The sequence below is a fragment of the Palaemon carinicauda genome, chromosome 21 (genome assembly GCF_036898095.1).
Source record: "Palaemon carinicauda isolate YSFRI2023 chromosome 21, ASM3689809v2, whole genome shotgun sequence".
In the NCBI taxonomy this organism is placed as follows: domain Eukaryota; kingdom Metazoa; phylum Arthropoda; class Malacostraca; order Decapoda; family Palaemonidae; genus Palaemon; species Palaemon carinicauda.
Genome location: NC_090745.1, coordinates 110,421,847 through 110,429,064, shown reverse-complemented (window position 1 = coordinate 110,429,064; position 7,218 = coordinate 110,421,847). Strand labels below are relative to the sequence as shown.

The 7,218-nt window shown below is 33.2% G+C and overlaps 1 non-coding gene across 1 annotated transcript; it reads left to right on the top strand.

Moving 5' to 3' along the window:
* The first annotated feature begins 986 nt into the window (after positions 1-986).
* Positions 987-1,069, top strand: TRNAS-CGA (transfer RNA serine (anticodon CGA)). Its single transcript has one exon. It is a non-coding gene; the product is annotated as a tRNA-Ser (tRNA).
* The last annotated feature ends 6,149 nt before the right edge of the window (positions 1,070-7,218 follow it).

Genomic DNA, 7,218 nt, shown 5'->3' with positions numbered 1-7,218 from the left:
TCTCTCGTACCCTTCCTGGGAGAGGTTTTGTGGTCTGAAGAATCTGTTTCATGTTTGGAAACCTTTGAATAGTTTTTGCCTCTTATTTTGATTACAAGAACAATAATTTCAAATATTTAAAGGAACTATGGAAGTTTTCAGAGAGAGCAAAACCTTAACCCCCCCCCCCCAAAAAAAAAAGTACCGTACTGTTCTTTATTAACTCAAGAGACCACACCACCTGAAATATCATTGAAAACCTTCCTGTTTTGTTTATGTTGTGGACAGACTTTTTTTATATTTTTTATTCACCCCGGCTATCTATCATGTTCACGGCGTCAACTCCTTTTGATGATTATGAAAATCCTCTCGGCAAAGGCGAGGTATTTTTGATAATTTCGGATTGAATTGTTTTTACAAACGTTGCTGTGAAATTTGGACAAAATTTTCATAAAAAACTATTAAAGTCTTTTAAATAAACACACATGCTGTACATATATATATATATATATATATATATATATATATATATATATATATATATATGTATATATATGTATGTACCTATATATATGTATATATATACATATATGTATATATATACATATATGTATATATATATATATATATATATATATATATATATATATATATATATATATATATACAGGTATATGTATATATATGTATGTATCTATATATATGTATATATATACACATATATATAAATACATATATATATATATATATATATGTATATATATATGTATATATATATATATATATATATGTATATATATATATATGTATATATATATATACACACACACACACTCACATCAGTAACGGGTTATAACGAGATATGAGAGCTAACGGAGACCAGCAGGACGACAGCTGGCGATGAAACCCCGAACGCTTTTGAAACTTACAATAGACCACGAGCCTTATCGAACGACCATCGAAAAACATTACTATATGTCAAGTGGAAAACATTGATGTAAGGACAGGCAGTGATGGCCGAGTGGTTAAGGCGTCTGACTCGAAATCAGATGGGATTATTCCCGCGTAGGTTCGAACCCTACTCACTGCGAAGAACGTTTTGCATTACGTATTAGGGAGATCAATAACACTTGCTCTCTCTTTGCCCTACACCCCTCCGCCTTCTCCCCCCCCCTCTCTCTCTCTCTCTCTCTCTCTCTCTCTCTCTCTCTCTCTCTCTCTCTCTCTCTCTCGGTAAGGCAGTACCATATAATTGCGAAGTTGTTTTAATTATGCATACAAGTTTACATTACCATTGAGGATTTGAATGGAGCAGACATTTATTTTTATCTTTTAAGTAAATATTTTAATGTTTTCTTGTGAAAAACATACGTGTATATATATATATATATATATATATATATATATATATATATATATATATATATATATATATATATATGTATGTATGTATGTATGTATGTATGTATGAAGGAGAGGACAAGGAGTGAGCCCTCAGTCAAGTCTATGATGAAACGTAAATGAATAATAGCTTCGGCAACTCTATGATAAAAGATAAAAAGTTATTTTCTCTATCATTTCCCTCCTGTGTTTCATCCTTTCTTCTCTAAATTATCCCAGAAAGTGTGTATCCTCTTCCTTTTCATCTATTTCCCCTGTCCTCTCTGTAATCCTCCCTCACAGCATAACTTGGCAGAAAGGAATTGCTGACACAACGAAAATGAAAACAAGATTACATCTTACCAAAGCAGTTGTTGCACCTGTGGTGGGTTTCCTGTTGGTTTAGTGGCGTTTGGGTGGGTCTTTGGAAGTTTGAAGGCTTTAAAAGCCGCTCATGAATGGCACATGAGAACTAGAACTAGAAACAAATGTTAACATAAGACACATGAGTGACAAACATAGGCTTTCTGAACCAAGAACAAATAGAAAATTTGGTGAAAGGGCTTTTAGCTACTGTGCGCCTAGACATTATAATAAACTGCCAACTGAAATGAAGGACCTAAAGGGAGCAATTGAATTTAAGAAGCTAAAGACATTACTTTTCACAAGATCATATGATTTGGAAGATGCTACAATCAAAGAATTGTATAAGTTATAATGAAAATGTTTCGTTAGATGATTGATATGGATCCGCCCGAGAAGTAGTTCACTCGACTTCAGTGGTGGGTTGGATTTAAACCCAAAACAAGTAAACAAGTAAGTAAGGACAGTGACATTGCCCTATCAAGCAGGACAATGCCATAGAGACTGACCATATTACATATGATCAGCACCCAAGCCCACTCTCCACCTAAGCTAGAACCAAGGAGGGCCAGACAGTGGGTGCTGATGACTCAGCAGATAGACTATAGGCTCCCCCAAAATCCCCCCCCCCCATCCTTAGCTCAGCAGGGTGGTAAGGATGCAGCGACCAAAGGAACTAATGAGTTTGAACGGGACTCGAACCCGAGTCTGACAATCAGTAGACAAGGACGCTACCACCAGGCTATTCATATGGGAATTTTTTTCTTCACTTTTTTTTTCAAATAAAAAAAGAGAATAAAAGAATCTTTCTTTTAGTGGAATATTTCCCCTCACTCGCTACTTCATTTGAATATTGGGATTAGTTTCTGTTGATGGTGGTAAGTCTACCGGAAAGGAGGGTTGTTTCGCTTTGTCGTTTATGGGCGCTGGTACTGCCATTGTTATTAATGAGGCTGGTGTTGTTATTGTCGTTTAGATGTTGTCTTACGGGAAATTGTGTTTGTACAAAGCGCACAGGGAGCTCTTTAACATTGGTAGTGGGCATGTCTCCCTTTAAAACTGTCCACGTTCATTCCCTTTTTTTTTTTTTTTTTTTTTTTTTTTTTTTTTTTTTTTTTTTTTTTTTTTTAAGTAAATTTACATAGTATATACAGCAAGTATCTATATACACAAGTACATAGAAAACCTTAAACCTCAAACAGACCAGTAATTGCAAATTCATTGCATCCTTGATATTGTTAGTTAGCTTACTATGAGGAAATGGTAAGAGATAAGTTTATATAACGTGACTTGGTTTGGCATTTTTCTCTTTGCGCAAATTACTTTTAAAGGTACAGTTTGATCGATATCAAAGGGATTTTCGTGGCATGATATTTAAGGATAGAAAATGCTTTGTGCTATATTCTTATCAAATTATTGCACCATAACACGCACCCATATGCGATGCACTATATATATATATATATATATATATATATATATATATATACATATATATATATATATATATATATATATATATATATATGTGTGTATATATATATATATATATATATATATATATATATATATATATATATACACACACACAAATAGGTATATATATTTACATTATATTTGTACACTATTATATTCTTGTATTAATTATGTATTATCTTCTTATATTAATTATATGCATATATATGATATATATGTCTATGTATATATATACCTATTCTACGTATACTGTATAAGTTGTATACTACACATACATAAATAATATATGAATACTTGTGTGTTTATACTATATATATATATATATATATATATATATTTATATATATATATATATATATATATATATTTATATATATATATATATTTATATATATATATATTTATATATATATATATATATATATATATATATATATATATATATATATATATATATCTATATCACATTCAATCATTTCATCGATCTTCTGCGTTCATCTTCAAACTGCTGGTTCTTAGATGAACACCCACATTAACGTTTCCTTAACATTAGGTGCCTCATATTCATGCACAAAAATAGCTCATCAACAACGCATACAACCCCTACTTGCTTAAATATATATTTTTCCCCTTTATCAATTTCCGCATACAGTGTACTGCACAAATTATTCCTCTCAATTACTTCAACATTGCCCCTGCATTCACATTGAATAAATACACTTCATTTCATGAAGGAGGGTTGGTTCAACAATCCCCTGATACATTCCAAAATCCCCTCATACATTCCCAGCTTCGCTTCCGTTGTATCGCACGTGTATCATACATGCTCGTACAGTGTAACGATATTGCTTTTTTCTTATCTTATCGCTCGCTCTTACATGCACTGTGATAGACCAACCTGTGTAAGTTTGCTAGCTCATGTTTTATTTTGATTGAATTTTTTGTTACGTTCTTGCCCGGAAGTCTTTGTATATAAGGTCTATGTCTGTTTAATAAAGTTCAGTTGCATACAACTTTGAGTCTCGAGAACCAATGTTTTACAGACTTACTGCTGCCTTTCTTGCTCTTTTTCGTTAGTGACATGTTATTTCATCTTTTCATTTCTCATATTTACTCCAAGATATTTATTCGAACTAACCATTTCCTTTCTTCCATCATCCTTACTAATATTCATCACTTCATTTCCATTTACTCACATTACCCTAATATTGCTTACATTTACTCTTATTCTAGCTTACATATTCTAACACGGGCTTGAATTATATTGTAAAGACTTTTAATTCTTAATTGACCTTAACAATCTTTCATTTGTACTAAACATACAAATGATTTTATAACAAATATGATTTTTTTTCCTTCCTCAGGTATTCCTACTTGTTACGAGGAACGGAAGATGACAGAGAAAATAATACGGCCATGTGCTGTCAACTGGAATCGTTACTGTGCAATTGCAAAAGAATGTCCTCTTCTTCTGACTTATCCAAATTGCAGTATGGGTCGTGGGGCTAGTGACCTTGCCCCTGTGATCGTTACATAAGAACTTTCAGAAATTAAAGAGAATATTGAAAGTATGTCTTGAAGGGAAGTGGGTCACAATTAGGCCTTAGACACTAAACAGTTTTGTGAGCGAAATCTAGGCACTGACGTGGCGAGCGTTATCCCAGACCAGTGACGTTGTTTGAAGGGGTAAGTGTTCAATTAACATTTGAGTTTGTGTGTGATTCTAAGATTTTAATTTTTTTTTTTTTTTTTTTTTTTTTTTTTGGAAGGGTAATATTTCTTTGGGATTTACGTTAATTTTGCATCTGTGATATAGTGATGCGCACAGCGATAGTAAAGTGTCATAGTGAAATTTTTTCTATGAATGTTTATATTGAGATTGATATTAAAGTTATAGAGCTAGTTGTTCTGTATGAAGGTTTCTTTGGTTGATGTGTCTGTATCTCTTATTTTAGTAGAAATATTTACCATGCAACTAGCATTGAATGGTTCGTTTTGCGTTAGGCGTGGTTTACACAGTCGAACGGTTCGTCGAACCAGCTTGTCAAACGGTTCGAAGATGTGGAGTCAGCCAAAAATACATAAGGTTTGTGGACAATGAAGCCCTTCCCACAAAAGTTAGGCGAGAAGAGACTTTCTTCTAACCGTTCGGCAAACATGTTCGACAACCAAATACCCCGTTCACACGTTCGAATATCACTTCAAACAATTTTCTGTCGAACCAGGTTCGACGAACCGCTCGACCGTGTAAATCCACCTTTAAACGATGCAATTTTAGCAATTACCATCAACCCTTTCACAAAGGGATCAAGTTTTCGGAGGCATTAGTCATTTGAGGGCCATGGATGCTTTCATGTGCCATCTTTTTGCCCATTATTTTAAGTCCATATAGGCCTTATATAATCCTGTATTCATTACTAAAGTTTGAGTGACCATTGAATAATCCTGTGTTTATTACTGGAGTCTGTGTGACCCTTGATTAATCCTGGATTCAATGCTGAAGTGTGTATGAGCCGTGATTAATCCCGTATGCATTTGCTTTTGTGTAATAAGTTTGAGGTAATATATACGAAATGGAAATTAATTTTCCATAGTCAATTTACTTTTAGAAAATTATATAAAGATATTTAATTCGGTAGCTTATCAGGAATAAGTTATTGTTTATATGACTGTTTTGCGAATGTCGATAGCTTGCTTAGGAATATTATATTTTGAAGAGGGAGTAACGATCGGTTCTTTATCAATATTGCAGTTATGACATCGTACTCGGAGAGACATTTATTGGAGTCTTTACTCTTAGAATATATAGTACTTGCGATTGATTATTATAATTCAACTTCATAAATTCATAAAATATAACTTATAAATACCCCCCCCCCTTTTTTTTTTTTTTTTTTTTTTTTTTTTTTTTTTAACAAACACCACAAAAGCATTCATGCACTATTGCATAACATTTTGGATCTGGTAGTTTGTATTATTGTATACAGATTCATGATAGTGAAAATTAATAGTAGGTTTGTGTGTAATTACGAATACGTAGTTAATTTCAAATGATTTAATTCATTGAAGTTCAGCTTCCAGCTTTACCTGTTCGTAAATGTCAACTTTAAATTCTCTTTATATTTGGAAACACTTTTTCTCCCCCTCGCCCAGCGGTTCTGTTAGGCGCAATTCTATTTTGTATGTGGGCTAAGAATTCTTACATTATTAATTGCTACTTCTAGTGTTATCGGCTTTATATATATATATATATATATATATATATATATATATATATATATATATATATATATATATATATATATATATATATATACCTCCAAGGGTTTTCACCTCGTGATTCTTTAGGCATATTCTTATATAATCTGGATTCAATAATAAACTGATGGGTCTTTCTTTCGCTATGTATTTTACATGAGTAAATATGTTTTTACAGTTTTTATGATATATCTTTCAAGGTATATTTTGATTATTGAATACATATATTTTTCATTGCTCAATTTTTTCATCCGTTGTGGTGGCCTGTTGGTAACGTCCTTTGCCTGGTGATCGCCAGACTGGGGTTCGATTTCCGCACAATCTCGTTAGTTCCTTTGATCTCTGCAACCTCACTATCCTTGTGGGCTAAGGATAAGAGTGTTGGCGGAACCTATGGGTTTACATGCTGAGTCACCAGCAGCCATTGCGAGAACGGAAATTAAGACTTGGCAACTACGCGCAGAATGACGTATTACCTTGACGTAGGGCTCTGTCACGTTTACAACTGCCACGGCCCCCCCCCCTCCCTTTCTGTATTGTTATCATTATATCATCATCGGAAGATGCGCATGAAAGAGATCTTCTTTCTGGTGTAACATTCAACCACGATTATATTTCCGACTTCTGGTCAGATTTAAGAAATGGTGAAATCATAGCACGAAAGACCGTAGACTTTATTTCTGACTCTTATTACTGGGATATAATAATAATAAGAATAGGGAAGTAGGGAATATGGGGAGAGGAAGAGTACCCCTGGATACA